Consider the following 17,753-nt stretch of genomic DNA (forward strand, 5'->3'; position numbering starts at 1 on the left):
GGATTCTTGTGCTCTGAGCGCAAAAGTCCTCTCCCAAGTTTACACTCAAAGTGGAAGTAATAGGAATTTGAAGATTAAATCAACGGCTGCCAATTATGAGCTCCTGCTATTCAGAGATGACACTTTAGCTTACATTATGCCGTGGCAGCGCTGCCATCGGCCAAGACTCATTATTATAATTATTGCTTACAAGTTAAACGGCTTAATAGATTTCTGTTAAATTTCAAATAACAATTTGAACCATGCAACTACGGGTAATTACTATAGCATTAAATAAAACTTAATTTTGGTATATAATAATAGTATCATTACTTTGGCACATTTATACAAATTTAACTATAATATCGATAAATCCCGATCTTGGGAATAGATACTCATTTAGAATCCTCCGATCTGCGATTGCCATTAATTTAATATAAAACTTGGTTTGATAAGTATGGCGATAGTAAGTAAGCCAATATGTCATCTTCAAAGAACATGCGCACAAATTCGACAACTGTTGATTTTTCGATCGCCGAATTTCTTGTACTTCGACGAAGAATTAGAGTGCACAACGGATAGGCTAAATTTGCGATATCTAAACTTTTGCACTCAACACACACTTAGCTCAACTAAGCTCTGTTATAAAAGTTGAGCTAACTGGGTATAACGGATTCTTATCACTCAATGGAGTTGAGCTTAAAGCAAAATCGAAATAACATTGTTTTCTGCTATGTGCACGTGTGCGTTGCTGTGCTTTGAGCGCAAGTATTCACCTCTCCGTGTGCATACACATTCTAGATCGAAATCGAAATTGAAAGAATTTGAGCATCAAAACAATCCACAGCTGCCGTCTATGTGCGCCTGGTATCTAGAGATGGGACTTGACGTTGACTTAAAAACGTGGCAGCGATACTATTGTTATTTATTAAAATCAAATTTTATTTTATGTAGTAGCAATTACCCGACGTCGTTCGGGCCAATTTAATAATATTTAAAGGTGGTATTAAAGTAAATTATATGCATGACCTATTTAAAACCAAGCCACAAACAGATATAAATAAAGGAAAAGGAATTGTGTTTGAAGCAGATGCCAAAATAATGTTTACCATTCACTTCACAGAATCAAAGCTAGCATTTGGATGCACTTACATCAACAACAAATTGCCCAAAGCGCAGAAGTCCAGTCAAGAACAAGAACATCAATAATAATAATAAACTGGCTTCGCCTAATTGCGCACAGATCTCAACGTATGAAAGCAATAAATATTATATTGACAAATCAAGATGTTTATATCTGCCTTTGGCATCGTTTGACCGACAATATCGAGCCACGCCCCCAGCAACGCCCACGCAAAACACAATGCACAAAGCATAACAAAGCATAAGAAATAAAACCCAAATTCACTTCATTATGTGGATTTCTTGTATGTAGTGTATCATTAATCATCGAGTTTGGTTTCACTGAAGAACAAAAAGAAGAAAATATGAAAACGCAAACAACCTCATTCACAGCTACGGCTAATAAATGTATTTCTGGGCATTGGCCAAAGGCCAACTAATAACTAATCCGAGAACATAATTATGATTTACGCTACAAGGCGTATCAATTTTCATTAGCTAAACGCGTGACTTCCACATTCTAAGCACAAAATTTATGCAATTCCTCAAGCATTCGCCATGGACAAAGTCGACATCACGAAGAACACCCTAAGTTTGATATTAAAGCAACCCCAAAGTAAGACAAGCTCCTTGCTGTGTGGCAGGCGGAAAAATGCATTTCAGTTGGTTTCACTGCAAAAGCTTAATGCTCCTTATAATTGGCACACTTTAGACTCTCTCCAGAAGAGAAAGTGCGAGAAGGAAGCAGCAAGAGAGGCACAGGAGACACAGCAATTTGTAAAAAAATTAAAATTATTTTCGAATTTCAAATTAAACCTAAACAAGTTGTATTAAGTATGTAACTTAAATATTTTCCTTGTGCTTTAGAATTTTTCTTTATGTTATATAACTTCCAGCTACTCTACTCTATGGTCTCTTAAGGGTTCGAACTACTCATTTGATTTATGCATCAAGAAAGAGCTACTAACCTAGAGCTACTGAGAGTTTTATGTTTGTGCATAAATACTAATAGAAATAAATGTTTTGCACAAGATATTTATGCAGATAGTGTACTTTACTTAATTCAATAAAAGTGTAGGTAAATATGTAACAATGAAATAATGATATGAATAAGATATAATCAAATTATAATAATGCGCATTTAAATAAGTAAGGCTCTACCGAATACTTTGTTTTAATATGCAGAACATACAGTGCACATATTATGTTCTGCATATTAAAATTAAGCATACAGTTGACCCACACTTGCTTGAAGATACATTTGTATTTATTATTATATATTTAATACATTATACATTATATTAATTTTATCATATCATTATTCATATTAATTTACTTCTGTTATTTAAAACCCTATGCATTAGATTAAGCATTTCTAGCCGAGCCTATTATAGCCTACAATATATTCATCAAAAACTGTGACTAGGAATAGCAGAATTTGTGAAATTTTTGAGCTAACGAGCAGAGTTATCAATAATTTGAATTCGACTAAATTTTCTTTTGGCACTAAAATACATGTACTCCAATTTAATTCTAGCTACTTATTATTGTCGTCGAAATTGATAATGCACAATTTAATTATGTCATTGTTAATTATGCAAAATACACAATAATATTTTATATAAAATACACACCTAAATTATTAAGAAAAAAATCAAATAATTTTTTAATTAATATATTATAAGCTTACCGATTTCAAATCCCAACAGCTTTTAGCTTTTCTCTATGATAATTATACATTTTTAGCAATATATTCACAGCAGTTTCAGCTCCTGAAAGAGAGGCAAAAAACTATAAGAGAACATCTATACAGTTGTAAAATTTTAATAAAATAATTCAAGCAGTGAAATAGCACAAAATGAAAACGCAATGATTAAATTGTAAATGATATTGCTTTGCCCGCTGACTGCATTTCGATGCTAGGGCACAAAATAGCTACCCGAACAACCCACAGCCCCGCATACACTCGCCCCCGCAGTCAATGGCAGAACTATTAAAAATTATTCATTAAGTGTGCAGCACAACAAGAAATGTGCAGACTGAATAAAAATGAGGCAAAGGCTGGGGGCAACAATTGTACGAATGTTGCCTGGCGCCCGGGCGTGCCAGCTCACAAAAGTATGCAACGAAATTACAAAATGTACAAGGGTGCAAGCAGCCAGAAAGGGGCGCCTTGGCGTAGCAGCTAGATTGAAGCAGTCAACGTAAGCTGAGCGGCAGGCAGTCAGGCAGCCAGCCAAAAACTAACTAGACTTTCACTTTATTATTCATGAAAAGTGAAAAGCGCACAGCAGCAGCGGCAGCAGCAGCAGCAGCGGCAGCAGCAGCTCAGTTTTGGGATTGTCGAAATGACTAGCGAGAAATGATGTGATGTGGGGCCTGGCTGAAAATTAAATGAAATTAAATGCAACGAACGGTAGCTGTGCACAACACAGAAGAACTGCTGAAATTATATTCAAATGAAATTGCATTTACCCATACACAAGCACACACACCCACACACGCACACCCGCATACGCGCAATGTTTGCTACGCAAAGATATATATATATATGCATATATGATTCATATACAGCTGCACATGCCTTTAATAAATTTTAATTAATTTTCCATATAATTTTTATAAATAAGAAACACTAATCGCTGGCATTATGCGCGCGCAACCGCCCCACACACACACACGCACACAAAAACAATTTGTTTCTATTAACGAAGCTGCGCCTACAAATTACGTTTCATTTATCAAGCTGCACAGCAACGGACACACCTGAACAATTGATGATGGTGCCGGCATTTACTTTAAGCAAAAGCAATTATTGTGGACTAGTGAATGCCCTGCAAATGATCTTTAATAAAATTATGTAAGACATTAATGAATTTATTAATATAGTTGTGCCTTAATTCAGTTTGAATCTAAGAAATTTTTATTTCTAAAAGTAATAATTTTATGAAATTTTAAAATGGATTTTTTAGATAAATATATAATAATATAAATAATAGTAAAATAAATAAATAGAAAACAATACAAAATAAAAGTTTGTGGATTAAATAAACCCCATCTTATGTTTGGACGATTCCAACTTTCGCAATTTCCAACATAAAATATGCTCACATTTGTAACCAATTTATTAAAAGTATGTAAACAAATAAATTGTTTTTAATTAATTTTATTAAATTAATTAAATAAAACAAAATTAACAGTTCGTAAAATGCCATAAATAAACATTTAAAAAAATTAATAATGTTTTGTAATGGGTTCAATATTTTTGAATAGATTATCGATAGTAAATTAAACATTATACACAGAAATTATTTTAGGTAAGAAAATTAATGTTTAATTATTTATAATTGAATAAAAAATATAATAGAAATATATATTTTAATAACTAATAATGACCTATTTTATTAAATTTTCAGTGTTCTTGGGGAAATGTTGCCTTTCTCAAGGCTACGTCAATCAAACCGAAAAGCCAAACATAGATATCAAAGCCAGAGCGCATATGCGTGCATTTGATGGGGCGCGAGGGAGTGCGAAAGAGCGCGAGGTGAGAGTGAGAGACACACATGTGTTTTGGCATTGTAAACGGTCCACCAAATACACGTAGGTCCATCATCAACGACGGCCAATTTGAAGTCATCATTCAACGCTGACAAACAAGCAGCCAAAGGCCAAACCCAGACTCAAAGCAAGACCAAACCCTAGACTAAAGAGACGCGCCCCCAAGCCGGACGCAGCGATAAGCGGACTGCAAGGGGGCGTCGGCCAAGAGGGGTAATGGGCTGGAGGTGGCTTAAGCAAAAGTTGGCAAGTCAGCGTGAGGCGCCCCAAAAAAGCTCGCCATTACTCACAAAAACACATCAATTATGCGCCGCTACATATGTGTGAGTGAGTGTGTGTGTGTGTGTGTTTGAGTGGGAGGGAGTGTGTGTAGGTGTGTGCTAGAGGCTCTTTATTAATGACAGTTAAACTGTCAGAGGTGTGTGCGTGCCATTGCAGGTGCCAAAAGCAACGGCAACGTTTCGCATTCAATATTTGGCTCTCACACCCCCGCCCCCGCTGACCAGAACGAAGACCAACCCCTTGATATGTGGCTGCCACTGCGCACAATTTGAGTAATGCTCGCTTGTCAAATTTGACCAAAACGGACTGCCATAAGTCAAGTATTGGATGCATTGGCTACCAGTAACTGGCCAGACGTTAGACTTGACCAACAGCCCAGGCCAAGAATCGAATGTGTTTTGTCAGTCGACTGCATTTTCAGATCATGTTGGGTGCAATGTGAATGTGATTGGGATTCGAATGGAAATTGAAATTGCAATTTGCAATGGCTTAAACGTAGCTGCTGCTAGAATAACTGAAAATAATGCCAATGGCTATTTTAAATAGATTATAGATAATTTTGAGAGCTCAGAAAATAAATCATCAGTGTGATAGAGTACATAATTTAGCTTAACTTAATGACTTTGTATATTAAATATATTTCTATATATAATAAAATAAAATATTATGATAATACATATAATCAAATATTAAGATGATAATAAAAAATACTAATAAATAATATTATATATAGACATATAAATTAGTATATTTAAAAGAAAACATATTTTAAATGTAGTTGTTCCTATTTCATATGCTATAACAATTTATATATGAACAACTTTATGTTTTTAATGAATAAAACCTTAAATTTTTGAAAATAACATTTATAAAAAACATAAGAGCCTAAAAAAAATAATAATGTATAAAAATAATAATAATCATGATAATAATTATATTATATATAAAAAAAAATAATCATACAAATAGAAAAAAAATAAACAAACAAACATGACAATAATAAAAAAAATTATAATATTTATTTTTATAAATTTATTATAAAAAAAAAAATACAGATATATGTATAAAAATAAATTTTGCATTTTGATAATATTTTTATACTTAAACTCACACCTGCTAGGCAGACTTCCCTCTTGGCCGGATCTAGACTGATTTAGGCTCTGAAACCATTGTAAGCAGATCAAACCTATTTCTCCTATTCTATTAAGCGGACAATGATCATTAGTTGATAAAAAAATATCCGAAGGTCACTGTCCACACAAGAGGGTTTGCACTACATTTACTTGTTAAATCTTTCTTGATTTTATTGAAAAATATAACTTTATAAAATTTAAAAAAGCAATTAATGAAAGAGAAGAATAGGAAATATTGATTATTAAATATATGGAAATTAAAGACAAAAGGTAAATAACTAAATAACAATACATTAATATACCCACAAATTAAGGTAATGTTTCAGTTCGTTTCAGGTGCGTTACAAGAGCCAGGTGTTCATTAGATCATTTCGCACCATAATTTATCATATGTTTAGTTTTTAATAGGAAAATTTTGTTTATAATTTAGAGTTTAACGCCCTAAATAGGGGCGTGTTGGTTTTAAATATAAATAATATTTTAATAAAAATAATAATGGAAGAAATTCTATCGTTCCATTTCACCTTTAAAACATACCAGGCTGTGATTAGCAAAACTAATATGGATCAAGGTTTGTTTCATAGTAAACATCCTGTTTGTAGCCTTGATAATCCATCTCATCCTCAACTACTGATCGAGTTTTTCACAGTTATAAACAAAGATACATTTTTGCTAAACAACTGAGAGCTGTGTTAACATTGTCTGTTTTTCTGCAAAACACTTTCCATTATAATTTTTTTTCCCTATGAACACATTTCAACTAACCCAACTTACCCAAGCAATTCATCAATGAGGCACGCATTGAGAAAGCATCTTAAAAAAAAAAACACAAATGCCATTCACATTAATTGCTATCGAAGGAGCAGAAAAACAGCTTACACTTTCACCCACACACATGCACAGGGGCAGGGCTGGAAAGTGTGCTATAAATTTGTTGCCTAGCGAATTCCGTGAATGGGATAAACTGCAAAACCGAACGTATGAATGACTTCCATTACGATTTTGATGCGAAATGCTATAGCATATAGTATACGCAGTTGTTGCTAACGTTGCCATTGTTTAGATTGATATGTAGATGGGGGCTCTGGGATAAAAAACAACAACAACAGCATGTTTATCTATTCTTATGTAATCTCCAGAGAATGGAAGTGGGTGTCTATTATAGTGCGGCAACTGCGCCTGTTTTGCATGCCTGCCTGCAATTCACAGGGAGCTCTCATTGAAAATAAATGATGACATTATTCTGATTTGATGTTTGCTTTGATTGCTTTCATCCCAAATGATGTTGAGGTAGTGCACAAAAATAAACTTGCCCAACACACACACACACGCACACTCCCATCCAGTTGACGTTTGTTTTGGTTGGTTGAGTGATTTGGCTTGTCATTCAATTTCATGGTCAGTGGCTTTCACTTGAAAAATGAAAATCCTTTTGCCCACGGCAGTCAGCCTTTGTTCAGGACGAATGCGACACAGCTGATGATTCGCAATGCCAGCAAAGTAACAGCTGCGCATACTTTACGACCCACTGTTCGCAAGCTGTGCCTCACGCCTACAACTATGCAACAGCTTTTCCGGCCTGCATAAATGTTAACAAACAAAAAAAAAATAGAAGAAAATACCGCACACAAATCCATGGTGTAAACACTGAGGGGCACTCAACGCAGCACCACCAACTGTGCCAACAGGCAACAACCACAACAAAATGGCCAACAAAATGCCCCTCCTCACGACTAGCCCACCCCACACTCTGCGCTGAGGGGCGCTGCAGTTGTAACTAATTTGAAGAGTTTATGGTTGGCTGAAGTGCTTCACAAAGTGATTGTACAGCATTTTGATGGACGTTAAACTGAAAAGCGAAAAGTGAAAAGCAGCGAATTTGTGATTTAACTCAAATTAATAAAATTAAACCCATTTTCAAAACAAAAGGTTTACAATTAATGCACTTTTTTTTGCAGGTTTTAAAAGAGCTGAGCATCAAAACGTAAAGGTAGATACTAAATTAAGAAAATGTTGAATTTTTAGGTTTAAGAGAGGAAAAAAGTATGCATAAATTTATACATATTTTATATAAGAAAATAATAAAATACTTAAAGCAAAGAACTTGCTTTCTAAAGTAGAGATTTTATAATTAGAGATAATGTGTTTATGCATTTAAAGACCTTAATAATGAGGTTAACAAAGAAAAAACTATAAAACAAATTAAAAAATTTTAAATTAAATATAAAAAAATATATATATATTTTACATTCATTATCGAAACTTAATTTGTGACGTGGCCTTTAAGCAAGTATGGGTAGATCTAAGTCTCCAACGGGCGTGAAATGTGTGGAAAAGTGAAATAAAAGATTTCATATAATTAACTTGACCCGAGCAAGTCGGCGGAATGTTTCCCAAAAGATGTATATAAATATATTTATTTATTTGATGCTGATTTTGAAGACCTTTCCATTTTCAAATATTTTATAAGCTGGCTCGAGGTTGGGTTTTATATTTATTTATTTTGATTATTCGCCTGTTGACTTAATTTTCGTCCGATATTTCAAAGCGGAAAAGGATGTCAAATAGATATATATGATTACACGATTTTACGTGCCATTCGAAAGCTTGCTTTTTACTTTTCTTTTAACTGCCAGTTGCTTCGCTGATTTTTTTTATTATATAATTGTAATATTTACCATTCAGACACGTGTTAAATGCAGCTTGACCAAATTTTAATATCCTCTGCGGGGTTATGAAAAAAATGTAGAGATAAATTTGAAAGTAAACTGTGATTTGTGTGTTAAACGCAAAATAAATAAACAAATGGAGTTTAATTGAAAACAAAAAAACTCTTCATGGATTTGTAGTGCATACTAATGGAATGTAGAGTTCTCTGTTGTGCAAAAAAGCTCTCAATTTAAGGCACACTGAAATGCGTATAAAAGTTTGATATAGGTAATCCGTATTTTATATGCAACTATTTATCCATTAACGTGCTATGTGAAACTAAGCCCTCAAGCTGGACAGGGAGCAAAAAAACAAGCAGAAAAATGTGTAATAAAATAATACAAAATTCGCATATTAAATGCTGTTAAATTTGTAACGAATTGTAGCCGACCCCCCCTCGTTGGCTGTAGCAAAAGTTCCCCACGCACACGCCGCGCCCCTCCCGCTGCACGCGTTAACAGCTAATAAACGGCAAATATTGAAACATTTACGTGCACGCAACGCAGGTGCCAGTTGGAAGGAGCAGACAATTCAAGCTCAGTGCTCTCAAGTGTGCCAACACTCAACACACACACTCAAACACACGCTCACGCAACACTCGGTGCCAGCTCAAGTGTAATTTCCATTGTTTACACACACACACACACACAGAGTCAGACACTTGGACAGATTGTAAAAACAATCTATTACAACACGAAAGCGTCAGACGACGGGCGACACGCACGCGGACAAGACAGGACGGCAACAGGACACATTGCATGTACAGGTGAGAGTGCGGCGCGCGGTCGGAGGAGGGGGAGGGGAGGAGGGGGCAATCAGCAAACGCCGACGACAATCGTCAATTACTCCAACTGCAAACAGTTAACTGTAAACTGCAGTGGAACGCATTTCATTTAATATTTTGCATAAGCACCGCCTGAAGGTAGGCAACAAAAAGTTGTGAACGCATCAGCACGCCCGCACACACACACGCACACACACACATACGTACGCAGAGAGGTACCCACACACATAGAGGCACTCAGACGAGCACTCGCTCCACTCCACACTCAAGTATGCAATTAAGTGCTTAATGTGTTTATTAAAAGTGAAATGCCAAACAACTTTTAATGCCACACAACCCTATCAATTTGTAAGTGTGTGTGTGTGTGTGCGGGTGTGCGGGTGTGTGTTGTTGCTGCTGCAGCTGCTGCCCGCAGCGTTGTGTGTAAATGTTGTTCACTTTTGTTGTTGTTCTCCTTGTTTCGTTGTTGTTTTTGTTGCTGTTTTGCAGTTGTTTCGTTGTTGTTTTGTTGGGTTGCCCCTGCAGCGGGGCACGAGTTGGACGCTGGCTTTGGCCACATGTCAACGGTGCGGCTTGTTAGTTTTTAAGCCGCTGCGTTTGCTGCTAAGCCTTGAATATAATAGACGTATTAAATGCTAAAGAAGGGTGTTTTTTTTAAATTTTGTTTAACTCCCTTTCAACATTAGGCAGCGAAATGTATTTAAAAATACATTAAGCCGCGTGGCTTAGAAAACATGTTCGTATCACGGCCTTGTAAAGGGTGTTTAAAATATGTATATGTATATGTATATGTATGTTTGTATGTGCATATAATCTTAGTCAATCTAACAATGCCTGTCTGTTTGTTTCTATGCAAGTGTCTCAGTTGAAAGTTATCGTCACGCCAGCAAAGGTTCATCTTATAACACACAGTTCTATAGGAACAATCGGTTAAGATATTAGTTTTAATATGGAAAAATTATGTTTTACCAAATATACCATACTCAGTTATTAACTGCTGATAAAAAAACATTTTTCACTACAAATCGAAAAACATGAACTTTTGTTGAAAAGCTAAATAAATGCAAAAACTATCATTTATTTATATTTCTTTTTTTCGCCAATTTTGATTTGCATTACGCACCTGTTCAACAATTACGCAAGCTGTCAAAAGCTGCCAGATGTGAAACTTGTTTGCACTTTGGCTCAATTTCACTTGGCAAAAGGTTGCCCAAAAATGCTGCTCTCAATTTTAATGCTAGACAGTGGCATTAAGGTTTGATATGTAAAGTCAAAACATTTGCTGGCAACTTCAAAAATGCATCAAGTATACGAGCTGTTGGCCGAAGTTCAAGTGGCTATGCAACAGCAACAACAACAACAAAAACATCAACATTGGTATGTGAGTGCGACTGTTGTGCATTTGTTTATCCGTTCATGTCCTGTTAGAAAAGTTAAATATGTTTGCTGACTAGAATATGTTTGCAGCTAACGCAGCCCAAGTCATTTCCTTTGAGACGTATGGGTGTTGTGTGTGTGTGCGCATGTGTGTATCTGTGTATAATAGCATTAAATGCAGCTCAGCATTGCGTGTGTGTGTGCGTTCAAAGTTTTGTCGATTCCGCTCGACTCTGTATGTTAAATATAAATGCAACAGTTTTGACAACAATTTTTCCTGTACGTTGCCATTTAAATGACCAGAAAATTATCACAAAAATTTCACTAACTTCTTCGTAAGCCTCTTGCTAATGCCAAAAAATATGGCAAGAATTATAAAATTATCAAGCATATGCTCAAGTTTTGAAAGCACAAAAGTTGAAAGCAGCCGACTGCATTAAATGCAGGACCAAGAGTTTAAGTCAGAGTCTGAATTCAAAGCACTGACAAAGTGCATTGTCTTCTAAGTTAAGTTAAGTAAGTTTTTATTTAAAAGCTAACCATTTTAAGTCTTTTTTTAAAGATTATTGAGCTGCAAAGCTAACTCTGATGTACTATATGAAGTTGATTGTAGTTTGCCCTGCTTATTCATTGGTAACAGTAGGTTTTTACTGTTCCTCTAATCAAGTGACAGACTCAAGGCAAGAGCAATTTGGTATGGAATTAAGCTATTATTCTAAGACAGAGAGAAAGTGAAAGCAACCATTCTTATATTTAACTCTACAACATATATATGTAGATTTAAGTAATATAACGATTAGGCTAAACCTACTATTTAGCCTAATCGACTCATGATTAATTTATATAAAGTTTATTTTCAGTTCTTATATTCTTATCTTTCCATTTACTACGAGTAGATTTTATAAATATCATATTAAAACAAACATTTTACAACTATATAATAGTTAAATAATGTATTTTTGTATTAAAAAGTTCATTCATTACCCCAGCAACAAATATTGCATATTTAAAATTGATTACTACAGCAAACCGAAAAGAATTCAATGGGTTCAGGGTACAAAGACAACAACAAAATAAAAAGATAGTTAAAATTGTAAGTATGCATACTCTTTTGGTATTTTTTACCAGTAAGAATAAAATTAAAACTATCTTCAAAGCTGTCAAAGAATCTGTCTAAACATCTGTATTTATAATTATAAAAAACATCTGGAAACAAAATCGTGCATACAGACCGACAGCCATTCAAAACGAAATAAATAAAATATAATGTTGAATAAATTAAGAACATTTACAATGGTTTATACACAGACAGAAATTATATTTAGCATGAACTAAGCCTATTCATTATTAAATGAGCTCAACTTATTTTAAGCCGAATCTAAGACCAAACTTACGTACAACAAACTCAAATAGATTGAAAATTATGCGCTGTTTTTAATTTAAAGCCAAACACTATCCACACACGCAAAAGCCACAAAAAAAAAACGGAAAAAACCAAAAATGCAAAACCAAAATCCCAAAACTCGCAATGTCTGTAAACTTTTGCACGGTCAAAGCCAACAGCAGCAGTCGAAATTATTAATAAACCACATAAGCGTCGAGATGGCGAAATATCAACCTGTCTCTCTCACTCTACCTCGGTCGCGCTCTCTCTCTCTCTCTCTCTCTCTCTCTCTCTCTCTCTCTTCGGCTAATGTGTCGCTTGCGCTGACTCTCTTGCTCTTGCCCATTGTGTGAGCCTGCAGATAAAAACTCAAATATGCACCATCGACAATTTTGCACAGTAAGAGTTGAGCGCCGAAACGAAAACTATGAAAACACCATAAATTTTCCACAGACACAGCCAAAAAGTTTTAGCGCTGACTCACCCACGCACACACACACACACACACACACACACACGGAGACCTGACAAAGCCACATGGATTGAAGTGAAAATTATCCAAATGATGCATGCGCAAGTCAAAGGAGCAAATTGAAAGGTCTGCCCGCCTTTAACAATTAATGCCCGAGCGTTGCCAGCGGCAACAACAAAAACTACAACAATTGCAGCTAAAGCAACAACAGCAACAACAATAAGTGCAACTGCAACAAGTCTGTCCGCCAATCCATATAAACCACTCGATATTTTGCTCTGACAGCATTTGAACTCTGCTCATTTGAACATTCGCAATTGAAAAGCAGCGCCTGGCTTTGACACAAAGGTCAAAATTACAGCACTCATTAGGGTTTCAAGCAATTTGCGGAATATATTCCAGCTGCCAGTTGCCAGTTGCAAGTTGCCTCTGGCCTGTTGCCTGCTGCCTGCTGCACTCACATGTTGTAGGGTGACGAGGTTCGAGTTTAGAGGGTTAACCTCTTAATCGTGCACTAATTGTGTGAAGTCAAGATGCCAACATTTTGATAGTGTCAATTGGGTGAGAGTGAGAGAGAGATCAAATGGATTAAGCAAAAAAAAAAACTAGATAGACAGTCAAATTGCTCAATTTGGATTTAAAGTAAAGCTGGAAAGCAACTGGTTTAGTTTGTAGAAAGTATTGGGAAAGCAAAGGAACTATATTGGATTTATGCGAGAAGTGCACATATGCATATACAATACTTGCTTTATAGCTATCTTTATATCTATCTAATACCATAATATTAAATTAGTTTCTGGGATTTAGGTAACTTATTTTATATTTATAAGTTTATTTTGTTTGGTCTTGGTTTTTATTTTGCCTCATATATATTTACAAATAAACTGAGTATGGACTATCGACTAAGTATACTTATAAATATAATTAATTTTATCAAAATAAATAAACTGAGTGTGGACTATCAATTAATTTTATTTGTAAATAATCTATTTTAATTTTATTTATATATTTGTTTGTGATAACCAGCACTAATTAAGTCAACCTCGGCTAGCTTGACTAATTATTATAAAAAATTATATCAAAATTGAACTGCTAAATCATATTGCTACTTTAGCCATAATCAAGAAGAGCCGTATCAAGCTGCTTACATATACAAATATGATTATAAATATCATATAAGAACTACTATTTAATAAAACTGCCATATTTTCGAAAGAAAAATGTTGTTCTTTTAAAATATGTTTCAATTTGCGCTGGAATCGATCAGTCCCTTCTGATCTCTACCAAAAGAATATATAAGTGAATGTATAGTTACAAGTGAGTAGCTTATTAGTATGATATTTGCATGTGGTGGCTGTTGGTACAGAAACGATGCATATTGGTATGAATTGTCGAAAAAAAGTGAATGAAATTTAGCTGGTTTCATGTTTAGCCTTTTAAATGGCAGGTACCCTTCTTTGGAGGTTGTTAAAACGGATCCTATGTTTTTCAGCGATTCTTTGAAAACAGTCAACATGCTTATAAGTACCAAGAGGTTTGGAAAATTATAAAAGTTTCATTGAAAATCATATAAAATACCATTAAATATACGATATTTTAACAAACTACATTATGCACTTTAATATAAATGTCAATACAAGAAATCAATGGAATCAGCGGGCTATGCCCGAAAGAAACCATATTAAGGGTCTACTCCAGACACGCCTCTCTCAACTAATAATTATGTATATACTATTGTTAGTGGAGGTTTTTTTTTTCTAATTTTACGCGATTATTATTGAAGTAGCGGGTATTGCACGGACTGCCCGTGGAAGGGTGTGTGCTAAACAATTTTAGATATTACCTTTCCAATAAGTACACGCCCATGGAAAATTGAAATCTACCCGTGCCATCTTGATCTCCACTTCTATTTATGCAATTAGTTTTAATTGCATGGAATAAAAAACCAAGTGTATACCAATCAACGGTTTCCACCCAAACATTTTAACGTGAAACTTATTTATGTAAATATATTTTAACCATTGTCGAGAGCCTTACTAGCTTCTAACATATAATAAATATTTATGAATATCATACTATATCACATAAGAATGCTTCTTTGAATAGAAATATATCAAAAATTTGCCAAGACATTTATGGTATTGTTATTCAATTATTATGGTTCAAAATTGATATTTAAATACTACTTACCTGAATTCCACTCTAGGATATGCTGTTTAGTTAGTTAAGATCAGCGAATAGTGTTATGTATAGGGCTCTGTTGCTGCAACCATTTGAGCCTGAAGGTAAACAAATTAAATCTAATTACATTTATAATTTATAATTTAATACATAACTTTAAAAAATATTGCATTCAAACTATTCAATAAAAACTCTCTTCGTGCCCGCATCTGTGGAAACACATCATTAATACATTTGTTTGTTAAGTTAATGGCATATCATTTAAATAAAGCGTCCCGCGCTCACCCCATGCGAAAATTGTAATCAAGTTAGTTGCCCATTAAAACAACAACAATTTGCATTACTTTATGCAATTTCCGTATTTGCGCTCATTTTATTTGATTTAATCAAAGGTTCGTCTCTTTCGGCCACACTATTTTGCCTCTCTCTCTCTCTCTCTTATTTGTGCTTCACGCTTTATTTATTTGTATTGACTTTTACTCTCTGTGTGTCTATGTCTGTGCAGAACGCGAAGGAAGCAACAAAAGAAAATACAATTACACTGAGTGCTTCAGTTCCTGTTCTTCCTCCGCCCACCTCACCCTTTTGGGTGGCTAGAAATTGGCTGGCGCAACAAAATATTCCGCACAGATAAATGTAAATACATAAGCAAACAAATCATTTGGAAAATATTTCTCGCAAAATCACATCAAGGTGCAAAATATTTACGTATATTATTTTTGGGCAAGACAGCGGAAAAAAAGAACTCGCAAGCAACAGAAAAAAGACGTTGCCAAATGCCAAAAAACTCGCAAGTGAAAGGCAAAAGTGTGAAAAACTCCGAGAAGCATGAAAAGTGTAAATATTGCCACTGACATAATATTTGCATAGCAATTTTATGATTTTTCCTTGCATTTTGTTGATGAATATAAGCTTCAATGAGTACTCCTTAGACTCCATCAAAGACGCAAAGTGATTGACTGACTGACAGACGGACTGAATGACAGACGGACTGAATGACAGGCAAGTGCAGTGAAAAGAAGCAAAAAGAGCTTCAGCTAGTTAGAGCTGACGGCTTAAGAAATTTCTTGTGGCAAAAATAAGCTTAACAGTATAATAAATAATAAAATAATAAATTAGCTGCATCTGTTTGCTTGATATGAATAAAAGAATTATTTATTAATTAAAGTATCTAATATATAAATATGCATTTATTATTTTATTATTTATTGTCTATTAATTTAACATGAGCATAAGTTAAAATGCTTCAATACTCTTTATACAGTTTTTAAAAGCAATTTAATTTAAGTCTAAAAATAACCATAACACCAAAGAAATATAAATAATATATATCAAAAAAAAAAAAATAATATATATATATATATATATATTAAATTAAATAATATAAATATATATATATATTATTAAATTTTATTTTATAATAAAAACAGACCACATTCAATGCAAGTTTTAATTTTTATTTCTGCTTAAATATTTTAAATTTAATTTGATTTATTTTTTATTGTACGTACATTGCCCAGAGAATTCAAAGAATTATGTTTTAATATTAAAAGCCGATGTGGTCAAAAATGTATAATTTCAAATAATATCATAAATTTAATTAGAATTTTATATTAAATTTTGTGTAAAGAGAATTCAAGTATTATTTATTTCAATATCAAAAGCCGAACATATTTGATTACATTTTTAATTAAGTCTTATTTATATTTTAAATTAATAAGAATTTTATTTAAAAAACTCTTGCCCAGAGAATTCATGAAATTATTTAATTGATTTTCATATTTACGTATTTATCAGATTTAATTGAAAAATGTATTAATGTAATTATATAAACATATATTTATAACTTGTATTTAAATAGTTTAGACTACAGATAATAATAAAAGAAAATACAAAAAAAAGTATTTTAATAGCAAGCAATCAAAATATGCATTTAATGTAGTTTTCCTCAACGTTTTATTAATAGTCATTTCAATTATTTGTGCAAATATTTTTCCCAGTTATTAATGTTACCTCAAGCCTTTAATTGATTTTAATTATGTTAGCCAATTAGATGGTATTTGCTTATGGGACCAGGCCAAGGTCTCCCAAACATACACATACGCCCGCATGCTATAAACTGCGGCTTGCATAAATATTGTTAATAATAATAAAGCAGAAAAAAATAAATAATATTTATACATACTGTAGAACGCAAATAATTTACACACAACACAAACACTCACAGCACATAGAAATAACAGCGTCGCAGGTTCTTTTACTGCTGGCACAGATTATTATAATAAAACAAATAAATACACAAAGGACGGACACTTGGCTCTGGGGCCGCTGTACAACGGGGCGTATGTGTATTTGTATTTATGGCAAAAAGTTGTGAGGGGCACAAAATATACGCACAAGGCGAAAGCAAAGAAAAAAATTTTGCAAGTTTTGCTCTAAAATGGCAGCGAAGCTTTTTGCATGTAAGTCGTGTACGTGCCGGCAGTGTGTATGAGTGTGTGTGCGAGTGTGTGCCTATTTGACTGTTAGTTCCATTGTGGCACACAGTTCCATGCCACTAATAATGTTTATGTAAGAACTCTTTAGAGTACGAGCTCTCACAATAATTTCATTGTTCGCATTCTATTTGCTTGGCTGTTGCCGGTTTGCGCTATTATTTTTTTTTACTTTTTTCCCTCTACTTTTTCAATGATAATTAAGTGTGTATTACAATTCACGTACGTATGTGCTCCACCTTTCGGGTGGTAAAGGGCTGAAGAGAAAACTACGAGC

At 34.0% G+C, this 17,753-nt stretch overlaps 1 long non-coding RNA gene across 1 annotated transcript in view; it reads right to left on the bottom strand.

Moving 5' to 3' along the window:
• Positions 1 to 14,989: 14,989 nt before the first annotated feature.
• The window catches only part of LOC135431163 (uncharacterized), a 67,233-nt gene continuing 64,469 nt past the window's right edge, over positions 14,990 to 17,753 (bottom strand). Inside the window, exon 3 of the long non-coding RNA XR_010436741.1 lies at positions 14,990 to 15,079. This is a non-coding gene — a long non-coding RNA (uncharacterized LOC135431163). The remainder of the gene's footprint in view (positions 15,080 to 17,753) is intronic.

The sequence above is a fragment of the Drosophila montana genome, unplaced genomic scaffold (assembly GCF_035044405.1).
Source record: "Drosophila montana isolate Dmon_TW-CO22-7 unplaced genomic scaffold, ASM3504440v1 contig_312_1, whole genome shotgun sequence".
Classification (NCBI taxonomy): Eukaryota; Metazoa; Arthropoda; class Insecta; order Diptera; family Drosophilidae; genus Drosophila; species Drosophila montana.